The 14261-nt window shown below is 43.2% G+C and overlaps 1 pseudogene; it reads left to right on the top strand.

Annotated features, from left to right (window-relative positions):
• Positions 1-886: 886 nt before the first annotated feature.
• Positions 887-14261, top strand: part of LOC121578353 — a 33360-nt pseudogene continuing 19985 nt past the window's right edge.

The raw sequence follows: 14261 nt of genomic DNA, 5'->3' as shown, positions 1-14261 counted from the left end.
TAATGAGATGTTCTCTACTGGCTCTACAGCTGATGAAGGTGGTTAATGAGATGTTCTCTACTGGCTCTACAGCTGATGAAGGTGGTTAATGAGATGTTCTCTACTGGCTCTACAGCTGATGAAGGGGGTTAATGAGATGTTCTCTACTGGCTTTACAGCTGATGAAGGTCGTTAATGAGATGTTATCTACTGGCTCTACAGCTGATGAAGGTGGTTAATGAGATGTTCTCTACTGGCTCTACAGCTGATGAAGGTGGTTAATGAGATGTTCTCTACTGGCTCTACAGCTGATGAAGGGGGTTAATGAGATGTTCTCTACTGGCTCTACAGCTGATGAAGGTGGTTAATGAGATGTTATCTACTGGCTCTACAGCTGATGAAGGGGGTTAATGAGATGTTCTCTACTGGCTCTACAGCTGATGAAGGTGGTTAATGAGATGTTATCTACTGGCTCTACAGCTGATGAAGGTGGTTAATGAGATGTTCTCTACTGGCTCTACAGCTGATGAAGGTGGTTAATGAGATGTTCTCTACTGGCTCTACAGCTGATGAAGGTGGTTAATGAGATGTTCTCTACTGGATCTACAGCTGATGAAGATGGTTAATGAGATGTTCTCTACTGGCTCTACAGCTGATGAAGTGGTTAATGAGATGTTCTCTACTGGCTCTACAGCTGATGAAGGGGTTAATGAGATGTTCTCTACTGGCTCTACAGCTGATGAAGGTGGTTAATGAGATGTTCTCTACTGGCTCTACAGCTGATGAAGGTGGTTAATGAGATGTTCTCTACTGGCTCTACAGCTGATGAAGAGGTTAATGAGATGTTATCTACTGGCTCTACAGCTGATGAAGGTGGTTAATGAGATGTTCTCTACTGGCTCTACAGCTGATGAAGGTGGTTAATGAGATGTGCCCCAACATCACAAGGATCTACAACATCGGCAGGAGCCACAGCGGACAGAAACTCTACGCCATCGAGATCTCAGACAACCCCGGAGAGCATGAACGAGGTAAGACCACAGAAAGGGTTCAGATCGGATCTTTACACTTGATTCATTCCTAGAAGTAAAGTTCTCTGGGTTCAAGTGGTTAGGTGAACATTGTTTTATTATCACATAACATATTTAATCTCTTCATCGTACTCCTTTTCACATTTTGTTTAGTTGGCAAATCTTACCTTTCTCTCTCTCTCTCTCTCTCTCTCTCTCTCTCTCTCTCTCTCTCTCTCTCTCTCTCTCTCTCTCTCTCTCTCTCTCTCTCTTTCTCTCTCTCTCTCTCTCTCTCTCTCTCTCTCTCTCTCTCTCTCTTTCTCTCTCTCTCTCTCTCTCTCTCTCTCTCTCTCTCTCTCTCTCTCTCTCTCTCTCTCTCTCTCTCTCTCTCTCTCTCTCTCTCTCTCTCTCTCTCTCTCTCTCTCTCTCTCTGTGTCTCTCTCTGTCTCTCTCTCTCTCTCTCTCTCTCTCTGTCTCTCTCTCATCTCTCTCTCTCTCTCTCTCTCTCTCTGTCTCTCTCTCTCTCTCCCTCTCTTCCTCCCTCCCTCCTCTCCCAGGTAGCGAGTTTCTCCGGCCGGTTCCCATGGTAACGAGGTGCTGGGCCGAGAGGCTGCTCCTGCTGCTGATACAGTTCATGTGTCAGGAGTACCTGTCGGGTAACCCACGGATACGTCACCTGGTGCACGAGACCAGGATACACCTGCTCCCCTCCGTCAACCCCGACCGGGTACGACAAAGCCTTTGAAGTGGTAGGTGTGTGGAGTGTCCAAAGACACAAACCCTACAGCTGATATTGCACCCTACCACCCCTCCCCTAATTGGAGTAAACTAATGGACAACAACACTTAGGCTTCTACTTCCTGCTTATACATACTATATACATTTTTACGGACAGAATGTATTTTACAATAGTTAACTTTTGTTTATTTTTAATCCCATCCTTCAGCTACCCTCAACCTCTCCCATCTATCTCTGAAGACCATCCCGTTTTGATTTCTATTTGCCATATATTTTTATCTGTACTGTGATGTTTCACAAAGGTTCTGAACCTTTCTATTCTCATAGTTTCTGCAGATTGTAAATTGAAGATAAAATGTTTTGCTAAGAGTATTATTATATTATTGATTGATTGACTATGACTTTTCAGATCACCCAGTAGTGCTATCTGCAGGTTAGCTCCAGGTAAATGGTGCAATTATTCAGCCATTCCTGAACCTGCGACCAAAAACAAGCTACATATGGACTGTACCAAAACAAATGATCTAATGATTCTGTCTCTTCGCAGGAAAATCCTGCAGAGCTGGGATGGTTGTATCCCCCATATACAGTGGGGAGAACAAGTATTTGATACACTGCCGATTTTGCAGGTTTTCCTACTTACAAAGCATGTAGAGGTCTGTAATTTTTATCATGGGTACACTTCAACTGTGAGAGACGGAATCTAAAACAAAAACCCAGAAAATCACATTGTATGATTTTTAAGTAATTAATTTGCATTTTATTGCATGACATAAGTATTTGATACATCAGAAAAGCAGAACTTAATATTTGGTGCAGAAACCTTTGTTTGCAATTACAGAGATCATACGTTTCCTGTAGGTCTTGACCAGGTTTGCACACACATGCAGCAGGGATTTTGGCCCACTCCTCCATACAGACCTTCTCCAGATCCTTCAGGTTTCGGGGCTGTCGCTGGGCAATACGGACTTTCAGCTCCCTCCAAAGATGTTCCTATTGGGTTCAGGTCTGGAGACTGGCTGGAAGACCCAGTCACGACCCATCTTCAATGCTCTTACTGAGGGAAGGAGATTGTTGGCCAAGATCTCGCGATACATGGCCCCATCCATCCTCCCCTCAATATGGTGCAGTCGCCCTGTCCCCTTTGCAGAAAAGCATCCCCAAAGAATGATGTTTCCACCTCCATGCTTCACGGTTGGGATGGTGTTCTTGGGGTTGTACTCATCCTTCTTCTTCCTCCAAACACGAGCGAGTGGAGTTTAGACCAAAAGCTCTATTTTTTGTCTCATCAGAACACATGACCTTCTCCCATTCCTCCTCTGGATCATCCAGATGGCCATTGGCAAACTTCAGACGGGGCCTGGACATGCGCTGGCTTGAGCAGGGGGGACCTTGCGTGCGCTGCAGGATTTTTTATCCATGACGGCGTAGTGTGTTACTAATGGTTTTCTTTGAGACTGTGGTCCCAGCTCTATTCAGGTCATTGACCAGGTCCTGGCGTGTAGTTCTGGGCTGATCCTCACCTTCCTCATGATCATTGATGCCCCACGAGGTGAGATCTTGCATGGAGCCCCAGACCGAGGGTGATTGACTGTCATCTTGAACTTCTTCCATTTTCTAATAATTGCGTCAACAGTTGTTGCCTTCTCACCAAGCTGCTTGCCTATTGTCCTGTAGCCCATCCCAGCCTTGTGCAGGTCTACAATTTTATCCCTGATGTCCTTACACAGCTCTCTGGTCTTGGCCATTGTGGAGAGGTTGGAGTCTGTTTGATTGAGTGTGTGGACAGGTGTCTTTATACAGGTAATGAGTTCAAACAGGTGCAGTTAATACAGGTAATGAGTGGAGAACAGGAGGGCTTTTAAAGAAAACGAACAGGTCTGTGAGAGCCGTAATTCTTACTGGTTGGTAGGTGATCAAATACTTATGCCATGCAATAAAATGCAAATTAATTACTTAAAAAATCATACAATGTGATTTTCTGGATTTTTGTTGAAGTGTACCTATGATAAAAATTACAGACCTCTACATGCTTTGTAAGTAGGAATACCTGCAAAATCGGCAGTGTATCAAATACTTGTTCTCCCCACTGTATATAACATTCTATTGGTTGCAATAATTTTGTATAATAATTTGAAATTGAAAAATTCTATGTTTTGAATCCGGGCGTCTTTTTGTGTATCAGTTCATAAACCATGTGCCATGGAATCGGTACATCGAAAATCTCTTCCCGACTATTTTGCAATGTATATTGCACAGCTATCCATTTTTGGTCCATAAATGAAACTGGTATACATTTTTATTAATCACAATTTTCTTTAACCAATTATGTTATTTAATGCAGGGCCGACAGACAAGTTCCTTACTTTTACCCCCTTCCACTTTCCTCTTCCATTTTTGCAATAATGCTGCAATTAGTTGGTTGTAATTTTGGGTAGAGCAGACATTTCCATATATTTCTGTTAGCTGCATGTGTGACATAACTCCACCAGTCCTATTTATGATATACAGTGGGGCAAAAAAGTATTTAGTCAGCCACCAATTGTGCAAGTTCTCCCACTTAAAAAGATGAGAGAGGCCTGTAATTTTCATCATAGGTACACGTCAACTATGAAAGACAAAATGAGAAAAAAATCCAGAAAATCACATTATAGGATTTTTTAATGAATTTATTGCAAATTATGGTGGAAAATAAGTATTTGGTCAATAACAAAAGTTTTGTCAATACTTTCAGTTATATACCCCTTTGTTGGCAATGACACAGGTCAAACGTTTTCTGTAAGTCTTCACAAGGTTTTCACACACTGTTGCTGGTATTTTGGCCCATTCCTCCCATGCAGATCTCCTCTAGAGCAGTGATGTTTTGGGGCTGTCGCTGGGCAACACGGACTTTCAACTCCCTCCAAAGATTTTCTATGGGGTTGAGATCTGGAGACTGGCTAGGCCACTCCAGGACCTTGAAATGCTTCTTACGAAGCCACTCCTTCGTTGCCCGGCGGTGTGTTTGGGATCATTGTCATGCTGAAAGACCCAGCCACGTTTCATCTTCAATGCCCTTGCTGATGGAAGGAGGTTTTCACTCAAAATCTCACGATACATGGCCCCATTCATTCTTTCCTTTACACGGATCAGTCGTCCTGGTCCCTTTGCGGAAAAACAGCCCCAAAGCATGATGTTTCCACCCCCATGCTTCACAGTAGGTATGGTGTTCTTTGGATGCAACTCAGCATTCTTTGTCCTCCAAACACGATGAGTTGAGTTTTTACCAAAAAGTTATATTTTTGGTTTCATCTGACCATATGACATTCTCCCAATCCTCTTCTGGATCATCCAAATGCACTCTAGCAAACTTCAGACGGGCATGGACATGTACTGGCTTAGCAGGGGGACACGTCTTGCACTGCAGGATTTGAGTCCCTGGCGGCGTAGTGTGTTACTGATGGTAGGCTTTGTTACTTTGGTCCCAGCTCTCTGCAGGTCATTCACTAGGTCCCCCCGTGTGGTTCTGGGATTTTTGCTCACCGTTCTTGTGATCAATTTGACCCCACGGGGTGAGATCTTTGCGTGGAGCCCCAGATCGAGGGAGATTATCAGTGGTCTTGTATGTCTTCCATTTCCTAATAATTGCTCCCACAGTTGATTTCTTCAAACCAAGCTGCTTACCTATTGCAGATTCAGTCTTCCCAGCCTGGTGCAGGTCTACAATTTTGTTTCTGGTGTCCTTTGACAGCTCTTTGGTCTTGGCCATAGTGGAGTTTGGAGTGTGACTGTTTGAGGTTGTGGACAGGTGTCTTTTATACTGATAACAAGTTCAAACAAGTGCCATTAATACAGGTAACGAGTGGAGGACAGAGGAGCCTCTTAAAGAAGAAGTTACAGGTCTGTGAGAGCCAGAAATCTTGCTTGTTTGTAGGTGACCAAATACTTATTTTCCACCATAATTTGCAAATAAATTCATTAAAAATCCTACAATGTGATTTTCTGGATTTTTTTTTCTCAATTTGTCTGTCATAGTTGACGTGTACCTATGATGAAAATTACAGGCCTCTCTCATCTTTTTAAGTGGGAGAACTTGCACAATTGGTTTCTGACTAAATACTTTTTTTCCCCACTGTAATTTACAAAGATTATAAATACGTTTTTTTAATCCAAAAATATATTAATTTTTTTATCAATTAGTATATTTGAGTTTAACCATAATATTTGTTTTTATTATTTGTTCTGTGTTTTCTGGTGGATTAAACTGAAATTGTAACCAACTTTCTATGGCTTGCTTTAAAAATAGTGATATTTTGGAGATTTCATTTTCAAATAACCAAAAGTGAGAGGTTGTAATCTGAATAAAGGGAAAAAGGCCATTCTTGAACATGGGGTGAGACATTCTTGCTAATTTGCTAGAGAACCAGTTTGGATTTAAATATAACTTTTGTATGACTGAAGCTTTTAGTGATAGGTCTAACGCTTTAATATTTAAACATTTCTGCCCTCCAAATTCATATTCATTATATAAATAGGCCCGTTTAATTTTGTCTGGCTTGCCTTTCTAAATAAAATTGAATATTTTTTGCTCATATAATTTTAAAAAACAAGTCGCTAGGTGTGGACAAGACCATAAGCAAATAGGTAAACTGAGATATGACTAAAGAGTTAATCAGGGTGATCTTTTCACAAATTGACAGGTATTATCCTTTCCATGGTAGCAAGATCTTATCTATTTTTGCTAACTTTCTATTAAAATGTGTTGTAGTGAGATCATTTATTTAATTTGGGATATGTATTCCGAGTATATCCACATCACCATCAGAGCATTTTATTGGTAAACTACATGGTAATAAATAGATATGCCGATAGTGGACAACCTTGTTTCACTCCTCTTGACAGTTTAAAAGTCTGAGTATATCCACATAACCATCAGAGCATTTTATTGGTTCAACTATAGTCTTTCTCTCTCTTTGAGTAAACTACTCATCACATTTTATGCACTGCAGTGCTAGCTACAGTGCCTTGCAAAAGTATTCATCCCCCTTGGCATTTTTCCTAGTTTGTTGCATTACAACCTGTCATTTAAATGGATTCTTATTTGGATTTCATGTAATGGACATACACAAAATAGCCCAAATTGGTGAAGTAAAACAAATGTAAAAAAACTTAATATTTTTTTTTTTACTTATTTCAAAAAATTCAAAAAAATTAATAATGGAAAAGTGGTGCGTGCATATGTATTCACCCCCTTTGCTATGAAGCCCCTAAATAAGATCTGGTGCAACCAATTACCTTCAGAAGTCACATAGTTAGTTAAATAAAGTCCACCTGAGTGCAATCTAAGTACCACATGATCTCAGTATATATACACATTGTTCTGGAAAGGACCCAGAGTCTGAAACACCACTAAGCAACGGGCACCACCAAGCAAGCGGCACCATGAAGACCAAGGAGCTCTCCAAACAGGTCAGGACAAAATTATGGAGAAGTACAGATCAGGGTTGGGTTATAAAAAAATATCAGAAACTTTGAACATCCCACGGAGCATCATTAAATCCATTATTTAAAAAAATGGAAAGAATATGGCACCACAACAAACCTGCCAAGAGAGGGCCGCCCACCAAAACTCACTGACCAGGCAAGGAGGGCATTAACCAGAGAGGCAACAAAGAGACCAAAGATAACTGTCACGGTTTCGAGCCGAGGTGGCCCCTCCCTCCTTGTTCGGGCAGGCTTCGGCGGTCGTCGTCTCGGAGTACTAGCTGCCACCGTTCGATGTTTCATGTTTGATTGGTTTTGTCTGTTTGTCACACCTGTTTAGTGTTTAGTCTCATTAGGCACCCTATTTAGTTCCTTGTGTTAGTTTAGGTGTTGTGAGTAATTGTTTTACTGTCGTGTGGTAGTTTTGGTCCGCTGTATTTTGTTCTCTCTTTATTTCGTGTTGATTTAGAGAGTCCTGCACTTTGTGCACACTTACTTTGTTCAGTTTAGTGTGCGTTTATTTCGCTTCTGTGGCCTGTGGCCATTGTTGGCGTGTTTCTACGGACTTCACTAAAGACCTTTGGATTTATATCTCTGTGTCCTGCGTGTGATTCCACATCCCACTACACTCCACTCTTGACAATCAACCCTGTGTAGCTCAGTTGATAGAGCATGGTGCTTGCAACGCCAGGGTTGTGGGTTCAATTCCACGGGGCCAGTATGAAAAAAAATATATAAACAAATGTATGCACTCACTAACTGTAAGTTGCTCTGGATAAGAGTGTCTGTTAAATGACTAAAATGTAAAAATAACCCTGAAGGAGCTCCATAGCGGAGATTGGACTATCTGTCCATAGGACCACTTTAAGCCGTACACTCCACAGAGATGGGCTTTACGGAAGAGTGGCCAGAAAAAAAGCCATTGCTTAAAGAAAAAAAGAAGCAAACACTTTTGGTGTTTGCCAAAAGGCATGTGGAAGACTCCCCAAACATATGGAAGAAGGTACTCTGGTCAGATGAGACTAAAATTGAGCTTTTTGGCCATCAAGGAAAACGCTATGTCTGGCGCAAACCCAACACTTCTCATCACCCCAAGAACACCATCCCCACATTGAAGCATGGTGGTGGCAGCATCATGCTGTGGGGATGTTTTTAATCTGCAGGGACTGGGACACTGGTCAGAATTTAAGGAATGATGGATGGCGCTAAATACAGGGAAATTCTTTAGGAGAAACCTGTTTCAGTCTTCCAGAGATTTGAGACTGGGACGGAGGTTCTCCTTCCAGCAGGACAATGACCCTAAGCATACTGCTAAAGCAACACTCGAGTGGTTTAAGGGGAAACATTTAAATGTCTTGGAATGGCCTTGTCAAAGCTCAGACCTCAATCCAATTGAGAATCTGTGGTATGACTTAAAGATTGCTGTACACCAGCGGAACCCATCCGACTTGAAGGAGCTGGAGCAGTTTTGCCTTGAAGAATGGGCAAAACTCCCAGTGGCTAGATGTGCCAAGCTTATAGAGACATACCCCAAGATACTTTTAGCTGTAATTGCTGCAAAAGGTGGCTCTACAAAGTATTGACTTTGGGGCGGTGAATAGTTATGCACGCTCAAGTTTTCTGTTTTTTTTGTGACTATATTTAGTATAGTTTTATTTAAAAAGGACCACTTTTTTAATGTTTCATTATAATAATAAAAAAATGAAATTGACTGAGGAGGATGGTCCTCCCCTTCCTCCTCTGAGGAGCCTCCACTGAGTGATTCATTTAAAACCATGTCTTAATTACCTGCTCTCACGTGTCACCATGTGTGTCACTCTCCTGTTGTCCCCTCAGGGTTCAGAGCTGAGTGGCTGGTCCCTGGGTCGGTGGAGTCAGGACCGGAGTAGACATCCACCATAACTTCCCTGACCTCAACTCCATCCTGTGGGAGGCTGAAACAAAGAAATGGATCCCCAGAAAGATGCTCAACCACCATGTGCCCATCCCCGAATGGTACCAGTCCAAGAACTCCACGGTCAGTCAATGCCACACAAAAATTCTGATGTGTTTGAAAGTCATTGATAGGGGAATCTCGGACATCCAGAACTAGAAAAGAGAAACTAGAAAAGATACTATCGAGACTAGCGAAGTCACCACCCCCTTAACGAAAACTCCAGCCAGATTCGGACAAGTCTATGGGCCAAATGTCCCTTCCCCTTACTAAATTCGTAAGATGCGGGCACCTGTGAAATCGTGATTTGTCCAAATGATCATTTACGAAAAGACTGAGCACCGGAACAAAGTTCCTTGTTAGTCGTCGCATCCCACAGTTTGTTGACAGACGCTACGATACTATCCCATGTTACGCCCAAGAGATTATTGATAGGGTACTTCCCAATCCAACGGGTTCTGTTTGTAAACTGGTTGTAATAATGTCATTTAAACCAGCTTTGCCAGCTGAGAATTTGTTTGAAAGTCATTCGATAGGGTCCTTCTGGTTCTCATCCTGTCACAATGACTCCATGACAGATAGGGTACTTCTGGTTCTCATCCTGTCACAATGACTCCATGACAGATAGGGTACTTCTGGTTCTCATCCTGTCACAATGACTCCATGACAGATAGGGTCCTTCTGGTTCTCATCCTGTCACAACGACTCCATGACAGATAGGGTACTTCTGGTTTTCATCCTGTCACAATGACTCCATGACAGATAGGGTACTTCTGGTTTTCATCCTGTCACAATGACTCCATGACAGATAGGGTACTTCTGGTTCTCATCCTGTCACAATGACTCCATGACAGATAGGGTACTTCTGGTTTTCATCCTGTCACAATGACTCCATGACAGATGGGCTTTTTACTCCTTTTATCGAGATTCATAATTTTAGAGCCTCTCTGCTCATTTAAATGTACGATTCCCAGATAGTGATGGTATGTGATTTTATAAGAGTGTAATACACTCTCTGTGCAGAGCTGATTAGAGGTCTATTTAGGGGATAATTTGTGTCGTGATGAACTGAACACCCAGCTATGTGCTAATGTAGACCCTCGTGTCTATAATGAGCTCCGCCCTCAGTCCCAGTGTGTTGGCATTACTCACCTCCACCAATGACTCTGGGCTGGGAGGAGCCAGATCTGCCCCGGCTACACTGAGATGGGATTCACACCTGTGTCCAGGAGGCAGTGAATTGAACTGTCCTCATCTCCCTCTCTAGCCCTCCCTGACTCCCCCGACTTCATTAAATGTGTTGACTGATTTCCAACCACCTATTTTTTCATATATCTGATTCCCACTTGAGGCCTTTTAATGCCACTCTACCCACCTATTGTCACGCCCTGACTTATGGGACTCTAGTATGTTGAGTCAGGGTGTGGATATCTATGTTAGTATTTCTATGTTTTCATTCTAGGTATTGTGTTTCTATGTTTGGCCGGGTGTGATTCCCAATCAGAGGCAGCTGTCGCTCGTTGTCTCTGATTGGGGATCATACTTTAGTAGCCTGTTACTTATCATTAGTTGTGGGATCTTGTTCCCGTGTGGAGGCTTGTATTGTGTTCAGCCTGAGGACTTCCCGTCACGTTGTTTTGTTGTTTTTGTTCGTGTGTTTATCGTTATAATAAACATGTATGCATTTCACGCTGCGCCTTGGTCCGACCCGTCCTTCAACGAACGTGACACCTATCCCTGAGTTACTGCTAATGCGTCCTATGGGCCCTGTTCAAACGTATTGAAATATAAGGAATAGGGTGCCATTTGGGACCAACCCACTGAGTTAATAGGCCAGGGTTTTGAGAGAGTATAAATGGGTTGTAAACAAAGCGAGATAGCCCTCACAGAAAGGCCAATTTGCTCCTCCATTTTGTATTTATCAGTCACATAATACCATGTTGCATGCAAATGTAAACACAAGCATCTGGATGTTAGTGTTCAATCAATCAATCAATTTTATTTTATATAGCCCTTCTTACATCAGCTAATATCTCGAAGTGCTGTACAGAAACCCAGCCTAAAACCCCAAACAGCTAGTAATGCAGGTGTAGAAGCACGGTGGCTAGGAAAAACTCCCCTAGAAAGGCGAAAACCTAGGAAGAAACCTAGAGAGGAACCAGGCTATGAGGGGTGGCCAGTCCTCTTCTGGCTGTGCCGGGTGAAGATTATAACAGAACCATGCCAAGATGTTCAAAAATGTTCATAAGTGACAAGCATGGTCAAATAATAATCAGGAATAAATCTCAGTTGGCTTTTCATAGCCGATCATTAAGAGTTGAAAACAGCAGGTCTGGGACAGGTAGGGGTTCCATAACCGCAGGCAGAACAGTTGAAACTGGAATAGCAGCAAGGCCAGGCGGACTGGGGACAGCAAGGAGTCACCACGGCCGGTAGTCCCGACGTATGGTCCTAGGTGCTCAGGTCTCTCAGTTGGCTTTTCATAGCCGATCATTAAGAGTTGAAAACAGCAGGTCTGGGACAGGTAGGGGTTTCGTAACCGCAGGCAGAACAGTTGAAACTGGAATAGCAGCAAGGCCAGGCGGACTGGGGACAGCAAGGTGTCATCATGCCCGGTAGTCCTGACGTATGGTCCTAGGGCTCAGGTTCTCAGAGAGAAAGAGAGAACGAGAGAATTAGAGAGAGCATACTTAAATTCACACAGGACACTGGATAAGACAGGAGAAGTACTCCAGGTATAACCAACTAACCCCAGCCCCCGACACATAAACTACTGCAGCATAAATACTGGAGGCTGAGACAGGAGCGGTCCGGAGACACTGTGGCCCCATCCGAAGAAACCACCGGACAGGGCCAAACAGGAAGGATATAACCCCACCCACTCTGCCAAAGCACAGCCCCCGCACCACTAGAGGGATATCCTCAACCACCAACTTACAATCCTGAGACAAGGCCGAGTATAGCCCACAGAGGTCTCCACCACAGCACAAACCAAGGGGGGCGCCAACCCAGACAGGAAGATCACGTCAGTAACTCAACCCACTCAAGTGACGCACCCCCTCCCAGGGACGGGCATGAAAGAGCACCAGCAAGCCAGTGACTCAGCCCCTGCAACAGGGTTAGAGGCAGAGAACCCCAGTGGAGAGGGGAACCGGCCCGGCAGAGACAGCAAGGGCTGTTCGTTGCTCCAGAGCCTTTCCGTTCACCTTCACACTCCTGGGCCAGACTACACTCAATCATATGACCTACTGAAGAGATAAGTCTTCAGTAAAGACTTAAAGGTTGAGACCGAGTCTGCGTCTCTCACATGGGTAGGCAGACTGTTCCATAAAAATGGAGATCTATAGGAGAAAGCCCTGCCTCCCGCTGTTTGCTTAGAAATTCTAGGGACAATTAGGAGGCCTCGTCTTGTGACCGTAGACGTACGTATTGGTATGTCGGCAGGACCAACTCGGAAAGATAGGTAGGAGCAAGCCCATGTAACGCTTTATAGGTTAACAGTAAAACCTTGAAATCAGCCCTTGCCTTAACAGGAAGCCAGTGTAGGGAAGCTAGCACTGGAGTAATATGATCAAATTTCTTGGTTCTAGTCAGGATTCTAGCAGCCGTATTTAGCACTAACTGAAGTTTATTTAGTGCTTTATCCGGGGTAGCCGGAAAATAGAGCATTGCAGTAGTCTAACCTAGAAGTAACAAATGCATGGATTAATTTTTCTGCATCATTTTTGGACAGAAAATTTCAGATTTTTGCAATGTTACGTAGATGGAAAAAAAGCTGTCCTTGAAACAGTCTTGATATGTTCGTCAAAAGAGAGATCAGGGTCAAGAGTAACGCCGAGGTCCTTCACAGTTTTATTTGAGACGACTTTACAACCATCAAGATGAATTGTCAGATTTAACAGAAGATCTCTTTGTTTCTTGGGACCTAGAACAAGCATCTCTGTTTTGTCCGAGTTTAAAAAGTAAAAAGTTTTCAGCCATCCACTTCCTTATGCTCTGAAACACAGGCTTCTAGCGAGGGCAATTTTGGGGCTTCACCATGTTTCATTGAAATGTACAGCTGTGTGTCATCCGCATAGCAGTGAAAGTTAACATTATGTTTTGAATAACATCCCCAAGAGGTAAAATATATAGTGAAAACAATAGTGGTCCTAAAACGGAACCTTGAGGAACACCGAAATGTACAGTTGATTTGTCGGAGGACAGACCATTCACAGAGACAAACTGATATCTTTCCGACAGGTAAGATCTAAACCAGGCCAGAACTTGTCCGTGTAGACCAATTTGGGTTTCCAGTCTCTCCAAAAGAATGTGGTGATCGATGGTGTCAAAGGCAGCACTAAGGTCTAGTAGCACGAGGACAGATGCAGAGCCTCGGTCTGACGCCATTAAAAGGTCATTTACCACCTTCACAAGTGCAGTCTCAGTGCTATGATGGGGTCTAAAACCAGACTGAAGCATTTCGTACACATTGTTTGTCTTCAGAAAGGCAGTGAGTTGCTGCGCAACAGCTTTTCTAAAATTTTTTGAGAGGAATGGAAGATTCGATATAGGCCGATAGTTTTTTTATATTTTCCGGGTCAAGGTTTGGCTTTTTTCAAGAGAGGCTTTATCACTGCCACTTTTAGTGAGTTTGGTACACATCCGGTGGATAGAGAGCTGTTTATTATGTTCAACATAGGAGGGCCAAGCACAGGAAGCAGCTCCTTCAGCAGTTTAGTAGGAATAGGGATCCAGTATGCAGCTTGAAGGTTTAGAGGCCATGATTATTTTCATCATTGTGTCAAGAGATATAGTACTAAAACACTTAAGTGTCTCTCCCGATCCCAGGCCCTGCAGAGTCAGCGCAGATCCAGGACAGCTAAGCCCTGGAGGAATACGCAGATTCAAAGAGGAGTCCGTAATTTGCTTTCTAATGGTCATGATCTTTTTCTCAAAGAAGTTCATGAATTTATTACTGCTGAAGTGAAAGCCATCCTCTCTTGGGGAATGCTGCTTTTTAGTTAGCTTTGCAACAGTATCAAAAGAAATTTTGGATTATTCTTATTTTCCTCGATTGTTGGAAAAGTAGGATGATCGAGCAGCAGTGAGGGCTCTTCGGTACTGCACGGTACTGTCTTTCCAAGCTAGTCGGAAGA

The sequence above is a fragment of the Coregonus clupeaformis genome, unplaced genomic scaffold (genome assembly GCF_020615455.1).
Source record: "Coregonus clupeaformis isolate EN_2021a unplaced genomic scaffold, ASM2061545v1 scaf3885, whole genome shotgun sequence".
In the NCBI taxonomy this organism is placed as follows: Eukaryota; Metazoa; Chordata; class Actinopteri; order Salmoniformes; family Salmonidae; genus Coregonus; species Coregonus clupeaformis.
Note: the sequence above shows the minus strand (reverse complement) of the source record. Positions and strands in the feature narration are given on the sequence as shown.